This window comes from Pipistrellus kuhlii, unplaced genomic scaffold, assembly GCF_014108245.1.
Source record: "Pipistrellus kuhlii isolate mPipKuh1 unplaced genomic scaffold, mPipKuh1.p scaffold_m20_p_165, whole genome shotgun sequence".
Taxonomy (NCBI): Eukaryota; Metazoa; Chordata; class Mammalia; order Chiroptera; family Vespertilionidae; genus Pipistrellus; species Pipistrellus kuhlii.
This window is the reverse complement of record NW_023425477.1, coordinates 83,142-96,722: the sequence shown is the minus strand read 5'-3', so window position 1 is coordinate 96,722 and position 13,581 is coordinate 83,142. Positions and strand designations below refer to the sequence as shown.

The following is a 13,581-nucleotide window of genomic DNA, read 5'->3' as shown; positions in this document are numbered from 1 at the left end:
TTGACCGGAATCGAACCCGGGACCTTTCAGTCTGCAGGCCGACACTCTATCCACTGAGCCACACCGGTTTCGGCTCCCTTTCTCTTTTCTTAAAAAATATTTTTATGGAGAGGAAGGGGGAGAGAGAGAGAGAGAGAGAGATGCATCCACTCTGAAAGAGCATCACGGCTCAGCTGCCTCTTGCCCTCCTGGTGAGAATCCACAGTGACTTCCTGGTGCAGAGGGCAGACGCCCAGCCACTGAGCCACACCAGCCTGGATAAATCTCACAGGATTCTCTAAGAGGCTGCCTGCCTGGGAGGGTCTCTGTGGCTGGCGTTGGGACACCGCCTCACGCCGCCCGGATGTGGTCGGAGGGAGAGAGCGAGTCATGGAAGGAACCGGTGGGGACCGAGGCCTGGAGCAACATCTGGGCCCCAGGGAGAGGCAAGAGCTCACTTCTCTCCCCCCTTCTCCCCCGGAGAACGGGACTGACTTCAGCTTCCCTGTGTTGGCCCATTCACTCGTTAACTCATTCAGAAAAGGCCGAGATGATGAGGAGGAAGCACGCGGTGGGGGGTCCAGTGCCGTTCCCATTCCCGGGGGGAGAGAGAGAGGATCTTCTAGAAAGAATAACCCTGAAATAAATAAGCAGAGGGCCTGCGCCAGCCACCGCCGGGCAGCGCAATCATCGGAGGAGGCATGTCGCCGAGAGAAATCGCGGCGGCCGGTGCAATGGCCGGGAAAACGCATTTGCTTAAATGGCGATGCAATTTGGAGCTGTGTCTTAAGTATTGTACTGTGAAATTTCAATTAGCGGCTAAGTGCTGTGCAATGGGCTGTGAGCAGAGGCCTCTGGCCGGCCACGTGCGCCTGCCCGCCCACCCGCCCGCCAAGGCTCCCCAGGATGGGGGGCCGGGCATCTCGGGGTGCAGGCCGGCCTTTTGTTTGGATCGGAACGTCCTGAGGCCTCGCAGAGGTGGGTTAAAAAAAATAAAAAAGTCTATGCATATTTTTATGCATTGGAGGAAGGGAGAGAGACAGAGAGAGAGAGAGAGAGAGAGAGAGAGAGAGAGAGAGGGAGAGAGAGAGAGATAGAAACATCAGTGATGGGGGTCAGCCGGGCCGGTGTGGCTCAGGGGTCGAACAACACCCACCGATGAACCAGGAGGTCACAGGTTCGATTCCCAGTCAGGGCACATGCCTGGGTTACAGGGCTTGGTCCCCAGTCTGGGGGGGCGTGCAGGAGGCAGCGGGTCCATAATTCTCTCTCATCATAGATGTTCCTATCTCCCTTTCCCCTCTCTGAAATCAATAAAAATATATGTTGCCGTGACTGGTTTGGTTCAGTGGATGGAGCCTGCAGATTCAAGGGTCCTAGGTTCGGTTCCGTTCAGGGGCATGTACCTTGGTTGTGGGCACATCCCCAGTGGGGGGTGTGCAGGAGGCAGCTGATCAGTGTTTCTAGCTCTCTATTCCTCTCCATTCCTATCTTAATAAAATATATTTTAAAAATAATAACAATAAAATAAAAATATATGTTAAAAAAAATGATGAGACTCACGGATCAGCTGCCTCCTCGCAAAGCCCCACCCTGGAATCAAACCGTGACCTCCCGGGTCATGCGGTGATGCTCAGACCACTGAGCCATACAGGCAGACCTTCGGCCGCTCTTTGTAAACACCCCGTGCCCATGTACATGTGTCCAATGGGGAGGGAAGGACAGCTCTGCAGCGCACCAGGCACCTCGGCACACTTGAGCTCCCTTAATGGGCGGGGGGGGGGGGGGAAAAAGACTTCATTATGGTCCCCTTGAGGTGGGTCTGTCATTTGCAAGACAAGTCTCAAGTGCGTGTTCTGGGGTGGAGACGGGAGTGCTAAAAGCAGCCACTCCAGAGCTGATGGAGACGAGGAGAAGCAGCAACGTGTGCTGTGGAGGGGGGCGGACAGGGGTTTTGTTTCGAGAGCGAGAGAGAGGGGGGGGGTACACATAGCCGGGATGGTGGCTCTTACTGCTTCAGGAGGTGGCGAGAGGGGAGCTGGCATTGTCTGGTCCTCGTCACCTTGGAAGCTGTCAAATAGCGTGGACACAACGTAGTCCCACTCCTTGGGGTGCATGCAGACAACCAGAGCAGCCAGCACCGTTTTTTCTTCTTCCCTTTTCTCATCTGAGTATATTTTCCCCCCCATTGCTTTTGAGAGAGAGTGGAAAGGAGGGGGATGGAGAGAAGAGAGAGAGACACACGCTCATTGCATGCACACCGAGTGGGGGCGCAGCGAGAACCCACAATCCAGCCACAGACAGAGTTACAAGCAGCATTTAGAGAGTGATGTGAGAGCCCAGCTGGTGTGGCTCAGTGGTTGGGCATCAGCCTCTGAGCCAGGAGGTCACAGTTGGTTCCTGTCAGTGGGGGGGCATGCAGGAGGCAGCTGATCCATGATTCTCTCTCATCATTGATTTGTGTGTGTGTGTGTGTGTGTGTGTGTGTGTTTAAATCTCTCTCTTCCACTCACTTCCTCTCTGCAATCAACAAAAATATATTAAAAAGCAATAAAAATAATAAAATGCTAAGAATTGTATCACTAATCTACTTAAACACCATAAAACACAAAAGCAACAAAACTGGTGTTTTGTTTTTTTTAACTCTACACATTACCTCATTTCTTGGGTTGCTTGCTTGCTTACAAGCTTTAACTGTTTTACATTTTCATTTAACGAAAATAATGCAATAATTACTATTGCGTGACAGTGTATTTGCCTTGACAACTCATGAGAATCAACTTAAAAATTACAGCCAGTAATAGCGTTTAGTCAAGTTGGAAATAAATACCATGCAGAAACAAGTATCCTTTATTAAGGGACTTAAGAATCTAATCAAATAACAATACCAACGAGGGAATTTGTGGTTTCAAGCCCTGGTGCCATTAGTCCTGCCCCGAGGGGGTCCAGAAGAAGAAAATGACAAGTCATCCTGACATCCCCCAGGTATGTTATCTTAACTGCAAAAAGACAACCGGCTCCATAAAGAAGAGGGGGCGGGGTGTGTGGATCCCTCGGCCTCTCTGGCTCCCAGTGGCCACTGGGCCAGAAAGCAAAAGTGTGGTCCTGTCCAGCGGCTGGCAAGCTGGGGGGAGGAGGGGAGAGGAAGCCCTTAGAAAACCAGTAACACGGGCTCACCGAGTCTCTCTGTCACGATTTCCTAGCCCTGCAATGACCAAGCAATTCTATGTTTAGTTCTTCCTTGTCAAACCACATCTATTTTCCCCAAAGCAATCAAAGAGGAAAACAAGTTAAAAAGCCAAGCGTTTATGTACCTTGAAATGAAACCTCCGAAGGGAGGAGGAACGTGCTGATTGTCTCTGTGGCTGGGAATAGTGTTTCTGGGAGTGATGTCTGTGTCTGAAAAGGGAATGAATGGGGCCTGGCCAGGGTGAACGCCATCTGTGAGGACAGCGAACCCTCCGCGTCCCTGCGAGACCCAGAGTCCTCTGCGGCGGTTTCCTTTTGAACCCCGTCTCTGTAGGTTGCTTTTGCTTTTCCCAAAAATGTAGACCCCTTGCTGAAGATGACCAAGTACCTAAGATTTTTGTACCTTCTATATATTTGTTCTCTTTATTGTCTTTGGCCATTTTTCTAAAGTGGCATTTGATGCTTTTGTTGATGTTTTTAAAGCCTCTTTATGAAGTTGTAATTACTTTTTTCCCCCCAGCACTGGATTGCACTGTAATTTGTCTGATGGTGTTTTCTTGGTTATTCTAATCATTTTATTATTTTTAAAAACAACATATTTTATTGATTTTCTACAGAGAGGCAGGGAGAAGGATAGAGAGCTAGAAAAATCAATGGAAGAGAAACATTGACCAGCTGCCTCCTGCACACCCCCCACTGGAGATGTGCCCACAACCAAGGTCCATGCCCTTGACCGGAATTGAACCTGGGACCCCCTCAGTCTGCAGATCGATGCTCTATCCATTGAGCCACACCGGTTAGGGCTGCTTCTTCTTCTTCTGCTTCTGCTGCTTCTTCATTTGTTTGTTTTTTAAGGTTTTAATTGATTTTATTTTTTTGTGGGAATGTACATCTATTTCTTAATCCTCACCCACGTTTATTTTTCCATTGACTGTTTTTAGAGAGAGTGGAAGAGAGAGGGAGAGACTGAGAGAAAAGCTGATGGAAGAGCACCAGGTGCCCTTGGCCGGAATCGAACCACCGACGCTCTATCCACTGAGCCAAACCGTCCAGGGCAGTTCCTACGTGTGTGTGTGTGCGCGCGCGTGCGTGCGTGCGTGCATATTTATTGATTTTATTGTTTTGTGTGGGCACATTTGTATCTGAATACAAAGAAGATCCCTCTAACCATGAGGCTGGCTCTGCCCAGGGTGCTGGATGCATGGCGGCGGCCACGAGCGGGCTGGAGGCGCCCGTCTACCAGGGAGGGCTGGGCAGGCATCTCGTGGGCGACGGCCAGTGGGATTGGATGCCTTCGCCTCTGCTTCCGGGTCCTGCAGATTTTGGGGAGACCCATTTTTTTGGGGAGGGTCTCCCTGTGGGGATTCTCGCTGTCGCGCTCCATGGTGCCTGCCTCTCGCGATACTGACCACGAGGTTAGGTGATAGACTGTTCCGTCTCGCGATACGGACAGCGTCTCGCGATACTGACCACGTTAGGTGTTAACTGTTTCGTCTCGCCGTACGGACAGTGTCTCGCGATACGGACAGCGTCTCGCGATACAGACGCTTCTCGCGACAACGAGAGCGGCTTCGTCTGCGTTCCTGCTGCGTCTTGAGGCGATGGCGGACTTTCTCTGGCGATACCAACCGCCTCTTCCGGTGGGGCTGCCTCTCTGCCTTTAGTGATGTGAGAGAGGAAGGGCGAGGGAGAAGGAGAGGAACATGGCTGTGTCGTTCCTCCTGAGCTACCCGGCCAGGGCCCAGGCGGGGTCCTCAGTTCCTCTCGGGTGAGTGGCGCCCTTGGACATCCCATCCGGTGACTCTGAAGCGCGTGGCCCTTGACCCGGAAGGGCTGCGGCTGCGGCTGCGCGGGCCTCTGGGAGAGGATGCAGCTGTGTTCCAAGGCTCCTGGTGTAGACGGAGCCGGATGCAAACACCTCTGCTCCCCCTGACTTTGGGGACATCTGGCCGGCAAACGGATTCGCTAGTGGGACCCCGGTTTGGGATGGAGGCCGAATACGGTGGAGGAGTCACCCAGAGGAGAAGCCCGCTGGAGCCCGGTGGTTCCAGGTTTATGATAAGCGGTTCCCCGTCCGGCCTCCCCGAAGATGGCAGTGCTGCTGCGTCTATTGAAAGTTTGGGCGTCCATCTTTGCAAAACATACCTCTGTGACTAATTTTTTATAAAATGTATTTTTTATTTATTTCAGAGTGAGGAAGGAAGAGAGAGCGAGAGGCAGAGACATCCATAATGAGAGAGAATCATGCATGGATTAGCTGCCTCCTACCCATCCCCGACTGGAGGTCGAACCCACAACCCTTCCCCCCAGAGCTGTGCCCTGACTCGGAAATGGAACCGTGACCTCCTGGTTTATGTATAGGTCGATGCTCAACCCCTGAGTTACACCGGCCGTGCGTGTGTGTGTGTGTGTGTGTGTTGATTTTATTGTTTTGTGTGTGCACATTTGTATCTGAATATGATTTTACTTGTCTACCATTTGGTTTTATGAAACGGATACCATTCCCGATGGAAGATGGTGTGTATGTGGTGTGTTTATCACATTCTGGGTGATCCATTTGCTTTCAGAAACTGGCATTCACTGGGAATATATCCCCAGAAACTAGAAACACCAATCAGAAAGGACATATGCACCCCTATGTTCATAGCAGCACAGTTCACCACAGCTAAGATTTGGAAACAGCCTAAGTGCCCATTTCCCAGATGAGTGGGTTAAAAAACTGTGGTACATCTGCAGAACAGAATACTATGCTGCGGTAAAAAAGAAGGAGCTCTTACTGTTTGCAACTGCACGGAAATGGAGAACATTATGCTTAGTGAAATAAGCCAGGCAGAGAAAGATAAATATCATATGATCTCACTCATTTTTGGAGTATAAAGAAAAGGAAAAAAGAAAAGAAAAAGAAATTGGCATTCAGACAAAAGAGAAAATACAGCTGATGGCGGATGCTGAAAAATGGTGCAGGACATGCCCTCCTATATGTGACCCAAACAAGGGGTCCCGAGACCCTACACACAGCCCCGACCTGGAAGCACCATGAGGGAAACATCGCCCATGGCAACCAGGAGGCCCCGCCCCTTTCAGAAGCGGATCTTGGGTGATGCGTTTCCATGGCGATGGAAGCTCCACCATCTACACACACCATAATTCCCAGGAGAAGCTAATGAATGGAGCCTGTGGGTGGTGGGATCATTGGAGGAAAAAAAAAAAATATCTCCTTTATCTTTTTCTCTCAAACATCAATTTGCTCCAAGGATGGGAGTGGGTCTCAGTTGACCAGGAAGCATCCCTGGAACTTCATATCTCACTGTAGCTTTTCTGTATTTGTTTTAAATTTGAGGCCTCTCTCTAAAAGAGAACCCCTGTCATTCCAGCTCCATGGTGTGGGAACCCCTTTCACGTCTCACGTGGTTCAGGGTCCGGGTTCTGGAGAAGACCACACACAAATGAAAAGAAACTAGAAAAGCATTAATTTTGGAAATGGAGTCCAGGAAATGGAGGAAGCCCAAGAAAGGACTACTTACTCCCCGCTCTGGCTTTGCCATCCCTTTTATTAAGATTATGGGATACAGGAAATTCCAATGAGACTAACAGGTGGAGGCTGCTTCAACTACCAATGTCTCACCCAAGCAATGAGTGATTAGCCCTGACCTTTCAGAGCAATTAAGGTTGACCAGCCTTCCAGATTCCCCGTCCACACCTCTCTACGAGTGAGACAATGGCCAGCTTCCGGCGCCATGGCAGGTTTCTGGGAGCCACAACAGCTGCTCAGCAAGAGAAGCTGCGGTCTTGCTGGTTCTGTATCCTGTATCTGCTTCTGTATCCTGGTGGGAGGATACATCCCTGTGTTGTTGTTTTTAAATTGCCACTCGAGGATTCTTTGGTCTATTATTATTATTATTATTATTATTATTATTATTATTATTTTGGAGAGAGAGAGGGAAAAGAAGGGAGGAAGAGAGAGAGAGAGAGAGAAATATTGATGTGTGAGAGAGAGGAGACAGATTTATTGGGAGTAACCAGGAAGATATTGTGTACAAGGAAGACACTATTATTTATAATATACTCTCGTGATTAGACACCCGTGAATCTCATTATCTTTTTAATTGTTATAATTTACCTTCTCAAGAGCTCTACCAATTTTCCCATTTATTAAAAAACTTTTTCTCATTACATTAAAAGCTCTCCCATATACATCATTAAAAAAAAAAAAAAAGAGCCAAAGTAAAATAAAATGGAAAGAAAAAAGAAACATACTGTTAGATTTGCTCCAATTTGCAGCATAGGTTAAGGAGCAGTGGACCCACAAACCGTATCAGCATCATTTTCAACCAGCTGTACCAATCTGAGAGTGGGATGATTTGTACACATTTACTTTGTAAAAAAAACAAAAACAAAAAACAAAAAAAGACATATTTTTTTACTCAGGAAGGGAGAAAGAGAAATAGAAACATCTATGATGAGAGAGAATCATTCATCGGCTGCCTCCTGCACGACCCACCCTGGGGATCAAAACAGCAGCCCAGGCCTGTGCCCTGGTGAGAAATCAAACTGTGATTTTCTGGTTTGTAGGTCGGCGCTCAACCACTGAGCCACACTGGCCAGGATCTACACATTTACTTTGAGTGATAGTAAATTCCTCAATGTTTTCCCAAATTTTCTTTCAAGATAATAAAACTTAAAAAAAAAATCCCTGTCTTATTTACATTGATGTGTATTATATACAGGAAAAGGGTAATGGGTCTACAAAGGCTTGTATGTGGTGTCAGAGAACCTTCCATATTCCTTAACTGTATGCTTCTAGGCTCTTTAGCCTTTTGCAAGAAAATGATTTATACGTCCTGGAAGCCTATTGAATCTTAACAATTCACCATTTCACATCTGCCACCATTACAGCATACCCGACAAACATTAGAAACAGGGAAATGCGTGTGGGCAAATGTCAGCCGATAAGAAGCCTCAGAACATCTTTCAATTCAATGCATTTTTTTTTTTTTTTAGAGCGAGAGGAGGGGAGAGGGAGAGTGTAACATGGATCAGCTGCCTCCTGCATACCCCCGACTGGGGATCGAACCTGCAACCTGGGCATGTGTCCTGACCAGGGATTGAACCTGCAACCTTTGGTTGTACCAGCCAACACCCAACCCACTGGGCCACGTTGGCCAGGGCCCCGTGCTTGCTTTCTACTTTCTAGCAATATCTATTGTGCTGTCGGTGGTTGCACGCCTCTCACTGTCCATGCCATCTCTGCCTGGAGTGCTCTTATTCTGCTCCTCTGCTTGCTTAAATATTTCCATCTTTAAAGATGTATTTTATGTCGAAACTGCTTTGGCTCAATGAATAGAGCATCGGCCTGCAGACTACAAGGTCCCAGGTTTGATTCCGGTCAAGGGCATGTACCTTGGTTATGGGCACATCCCCAGTGGGAGGTGTGCAAGAGGCAGCTGATCGATGACTCTCTCTCATCGATGTTTCTAACTCTATCTCTCTCTCTCTTTCTCTCTGTAAAAAAAATCAATAAAATATATTTATTTAAAATCAATAAAAAATATTTATTTAAAAAATAAAGATGCATTTCAGGCATTGTTTTCTCCATGAACTACCAGATACTCTCAGGTGTACTTTCTACTGACGCCTGAGCTGTGAAATCTCTTTTTGACAAAACTATATACTGAAATCATTGGTTTCTGTATTGGGGGAGGGAGGGGTCCCTCAACTAGACTTGAAGGTTTTAACTCTGACACCTTCCTTTGCTCATCCTTCTCTCCACAGGGGCTCGTGTAAACTGGTCTGAACTGGAAGGAGGCCCCGGGCCCTACTGGTGCATGGTGTGAAGACCCTCGGAGTTGCAGAGATTTCAAAAGAAGCGAAGCTTAGTGTCAGCAGGGGTCAGGAGGAAGCGGCTTGGATGGCTTTTACGTAAGTAGCGTTTGGACGGGGCAAAAGGAGGAAAGGTTGGTTCAGGCCAGGGGCCTAACAATTAGAAGGTGCAGTGAAACGAGAAGATGCTGGAACATATTAGAAAAACATGAGGCGAGATGGGTGGGGAGGCAAAGGCCTCTGGGCAGAAGTCAGAGCTGCCGGTGGGCGCAGGGTGAGCTGGTTTGTCGAGGTTCGCCGGCTCTCGTAGCTCGTGTGTACACAGACACGGTCCCTGCCTGTGGTGCTTCCTCCCTCCCCGATCTTCCTGTGTGCCAGGTTAATTTGGAATCTTCTAGAATGCCTCCTGTGCCCTGCAGAAAGCTGCTTTCCCCCAGCTGTTTGGCCCAGGACAGCTCTGCTCTCCCTGCAAAGGGAAGTGTGTGTGTGGAGAGCACAGAGAAGCCCCCCCAAAAGGCCTGGGCTGGGTCAGTGAGCCCCAGGACCCCTGAGGGGGTGGGGCAGCTGAGAGCTGAGCGCTGCTTGTTAATGCATGCCTGGATCTCCCCCAAACGCAGTTGCTTTTTTTTTTTTTTTTTTTTTTTTTGGCCTGCTATTTTATGGAATACTAATTATATCCTAGGGCTACCGACTCCTAATGAGCCAGTACCTGGGAGATTAAATTGGCACTCGCTTCTTCTCAGAGACGTTATTATTTTTTTTAAACAGAGCATTTGAATATGCAGATGTACGGTAATGATTTTTCATTTAAACATGTAATATTCCTCAGTGGACCAACTTATCATTATGCCTGATTATTCCACCACATTGTGAGCTCAGTTAAAAGGAGGAGAAAAACAGCTCATCTTCCCGATGGTAAAAAAATAAATAAATAAAAATAAAAAATTACAAAATTACAAAATTACAAAATAAAATAAAATACATACATAAATAAATAAAAGAAACGGACTGCATATAAGCGATCCTATATATATAAAGGCTGCCCTGGGGTTGCTGTGGTAACCAAAGTTCTAAAAATGACAGGGAGAAAAGAACACCGGCTTGTTGTGACAGTGACACTTGAAGTGACAGGTTCCTTGCAAAGCTCTGCTTTTAATTAACGCAACTCTGCAAGACGTGTTAATGCCGGATAATAGGTTAACGTGGAAATGAGAAACCTGGCCGGAAGACTGGTTTCCAGGGCCGGGCTAATCACCGATGCAGACAGAGCACCGGGGAGAGTGAGGGGGGACTCCTCCGAGAGAGGAGATGCCGGAAGGCGGCTCTCCACGGCCACGTGGCCAGCGTGTGCACCTACCTGCTCTCCCGGGTTATGTATGAATATATATATATATATATATATATATATATATATATATATATATATATATATATATATATATATATATCCAGGAGGCACATATGTGATATAAAACATTACACCCCCAAACGTATACACGCTCTGCCTCCTCATTCATTCCGATGATTGTTTTCAGATTTAAGCCACTGGCATGAATGAGTAGGCAAAGGGTGTATGTAATACGTTTTGGGGGGACACCCTGTATATCACATATGGGTGGGCAAAAAAGTAGGAAATAATACTATAAGTAATCAATAACGATACAAGAGTGCTTCCTGCACTCACAACTGTAAACCTACGGTTCGCCCACCCCTCTGTGTGTGTGTGTGAGTGTGTGTGTGTGTGTGCGTGCGTGTTTCCTGTACAAATATATAAAACACACTCCCTTCTAATAAGCTTTCCCTCGCCAGAATCCGATCCCCCAGCCTGTGAGTTCTTAATTAACGGTGCACTCCTGTGAGGGGGTTCGGCAGGCATCTATCTGCAGAAGTTAAAGGTCACAGGCACCCGGACCGGGCTGCTCAGTTGGTTGGAGTGTCCTGCGGCGCGGGTTCGATCCCCGGTGAGGGCACATCCAGGCGTCAGCCCCTGAGTGTATACATAAACAAGCGGGACAGCAAATCTGCCTCTGTCCTCCTCGGGCCCGAGACCCTCGGTGGAGGCAGAGACCTGAACATGACCTTCCTGGAAGAAGCGGCGTTGCCGCGTGGCGATGGAGGTGTTGGCTGACCCGCCGTGGCAGTGGTTTGGCGATGGGCACCCCATCCAACGCGGAGCTGCACGCTTTCCCCGTCCACAGGCTTCCACGTCAGCAACCTCTCCATAAAGCCGGAGAAAAAGAGTTTGACCATTAAAAACTAATTGTAATCATCTCCCGTGTCATTTACGGAAATCACAGGATGAACAGAAACATCCATACTGATCACACCGGCTGCTCCCGGGTGGGGCATCGCTCCTCACCCGCAGGAAGGAATTAACAGTTCTATTTGGAGTTGTTCTTGGTAAAAACAACGGACGTGGGCTTGCGCCTTTTGTATACCTGAATGCAAAAGGCGGAGAAAAATAAAACAAAAAGGGTAGCGGCGTTCCCACACCGGGAGTCGAACCCGGGCCGCCTGGGTGAAAACCAGGAATCCTAACCGCTAGACCATGTGGGAGACGACGAGGGTAGGGCCCAGCCTAAGCGAGTTGAAGCCTGTGCGTCAGCTTCCGCCTCCCTGACCCCGCCCCCGGGCGCCCCGCAGGCCCCGGCCCCGCCCGCCCGGCTCACAGGCCCGCCCAGCGCGGGGAGATCCCGGAAAGGGAAACTTTGAAAGGCTCCCAGCCCGGCGGGAGCGGGCCCAGGCCTCTGGGTGGTCTCCAAGGTGACCTTTTCAGGCCTGATTTCTCACCAGACGCTCTAGGTCCTGGAACGTGGCCGTGGGAACGGTGCACGACCCAGGCTGCTGCCCGGAGGAAGGCCCGGGGCCCATGGGGGCCGCGGCCTGGGCAGGGGATAGAGATCTCCCCAAACAGCTGTGACCAGAGAGAGCCACGCCCTGCACTCCTCTAGCTCTCATGTTGGGGGGGGGGGGGGGGGGCAAACCACTGTTAACATCAGGAAACATTCCTCCCTGTAAAGAGTTTTTGTGAGTTTATTTGGGCCGGGAAGCAGAATCTCACCATACTGGGACAGTGCTCTGGAGAGCAGTGGTTTTCCACCTGTTTTTATAAAATACCCCCCCAAGGGGGACAGGTACCTGGTGATGGATGAGGCAGGCGGCGAAGGCAGAGCAGGGGACCCTCTGGAGTTGGATAAAAAGTGAAATGATGGACACATGCACTTTTACATACGTGGGTGCAGGGCACTTAACACCCAGCAGCTAACAGGCTCACAAGAAGTTGCCCTGACATTCCGAAGACATGCTATCAAAGTAGGTCTTTGTTCAGGAAGACACTGGCCTAGGCCCTAAGACATGACTGCCCACCTCAAACTGCTGTAAGGAAAGGTTTTCCCTTCAGGCCATCCTTTGTGGTTACTTGTGAGTTTGCAAGGCCTCCACACAGGCCTTCTCTGAGTTTCTGAGGTTAGTATGCGGCCCCTTTTTGTCCACACAGCAAATAAAAAAACAAAACAAAAAAACACAAAAACAAACACACAAACAAAGTGGGAGATGATAGACACACGTAAGAGATTGGCGTCTGATAGATGTGAGAAGCTACGGGGTTTCTGCAAGGCCCCTGGCAAGGTCAGTGTGAGAACTTGCGAACAGGTCAGCTTCTAAGACCCATTTGGAGGGGGAGGGGGGGAAATCTCGGCCTCCCTGGCTCCCAGTGGCCACTGGGCCAGAAAGCAAAAGTGTGGCCATGTCCGGGGGGGGGGCTGGCAAGTTGGGGTTACGGGGAGAGGAAGCCCTTAGAAAACCAGTAACACGGGCTCACCGAGTCTCTCTGTCACGATTTCCTAGCCCTGCAATGACCAAGCAATTCTATGATTAGTTCTTCCTTGTCAAACCACATCTATTTTCCCCAAAGCAATCAAAGAGGAAAACAAGTTAAAAAGCCAAGCGTTTATGTACCTTGAAATGAAACCTCCGAAGGGAGGAGGAACGTGCTGATTGTCTCTGTGGCTGGGAATAGGGTTTCTGGGAGTGATGTCTGTGTCTGAAAAGGGAATGAATGGGGCCTGGCCAGGGTGAACGCCATCTGTGAGGACAGCGAACCCTCCGCGTCCCTGCGAGACCCAGAGTCCTCTGCGGCGGTTTCCTTTTGAACCCCGTCTCTGTAGGTTGCTTTTGCTTTTCCCAAAAATGTAGACCCCTTGCTGAAGATGACCAAGTGCCTAAGATTTTTGTACCTTCTATATATTTGTTCTCTTTATTGTCTTTGGCCATTTTTCTATAGTGGCATTTAATCCTTTTTTTTTTTTTTTTTTTTTTGGTTGTTGTTGATGTTTTAAGCCTAGTTATAAATTTGTAAATACTTCTTTCCGCCGTTAGATTACATTGTAATTGGTCTCATGGTGTTTCCTGGGATAGTCTAATCATTTTATTTCGTTTGTAAAATGTTGTTTGTTTGATGCCAAGCCTGGATTTTAATACCTGATTGATCAAATTGCAGCTCCCAGAAATGTCCCCGGGGGCCCTTTCCCAGCATAAACATGACAGGTGCAGCCTGCATGCGGAGGGCATAGATCGTACGCAGACACAAACGAT

The 13,581-nt window shown here is 48.8% G+C and overlaps 1 non-coding gene across 1 annotated transcript; it reads right to left on the bottom strand.

Annotated features, from left to right (window-relative positions):
- Positions 1–11,472: 11,472 nt before the first annotated feature.
- Positions 11,473–11,544, bottom strand: TRNAE-UUC. Its single transcript has one exon. It is a non-coding gene; the product is annotated as a tRNA-Glu (tRNA).
- Between the last annotated feature and the right edge of the window lie 2,037 nt (positions 11,545–13,581).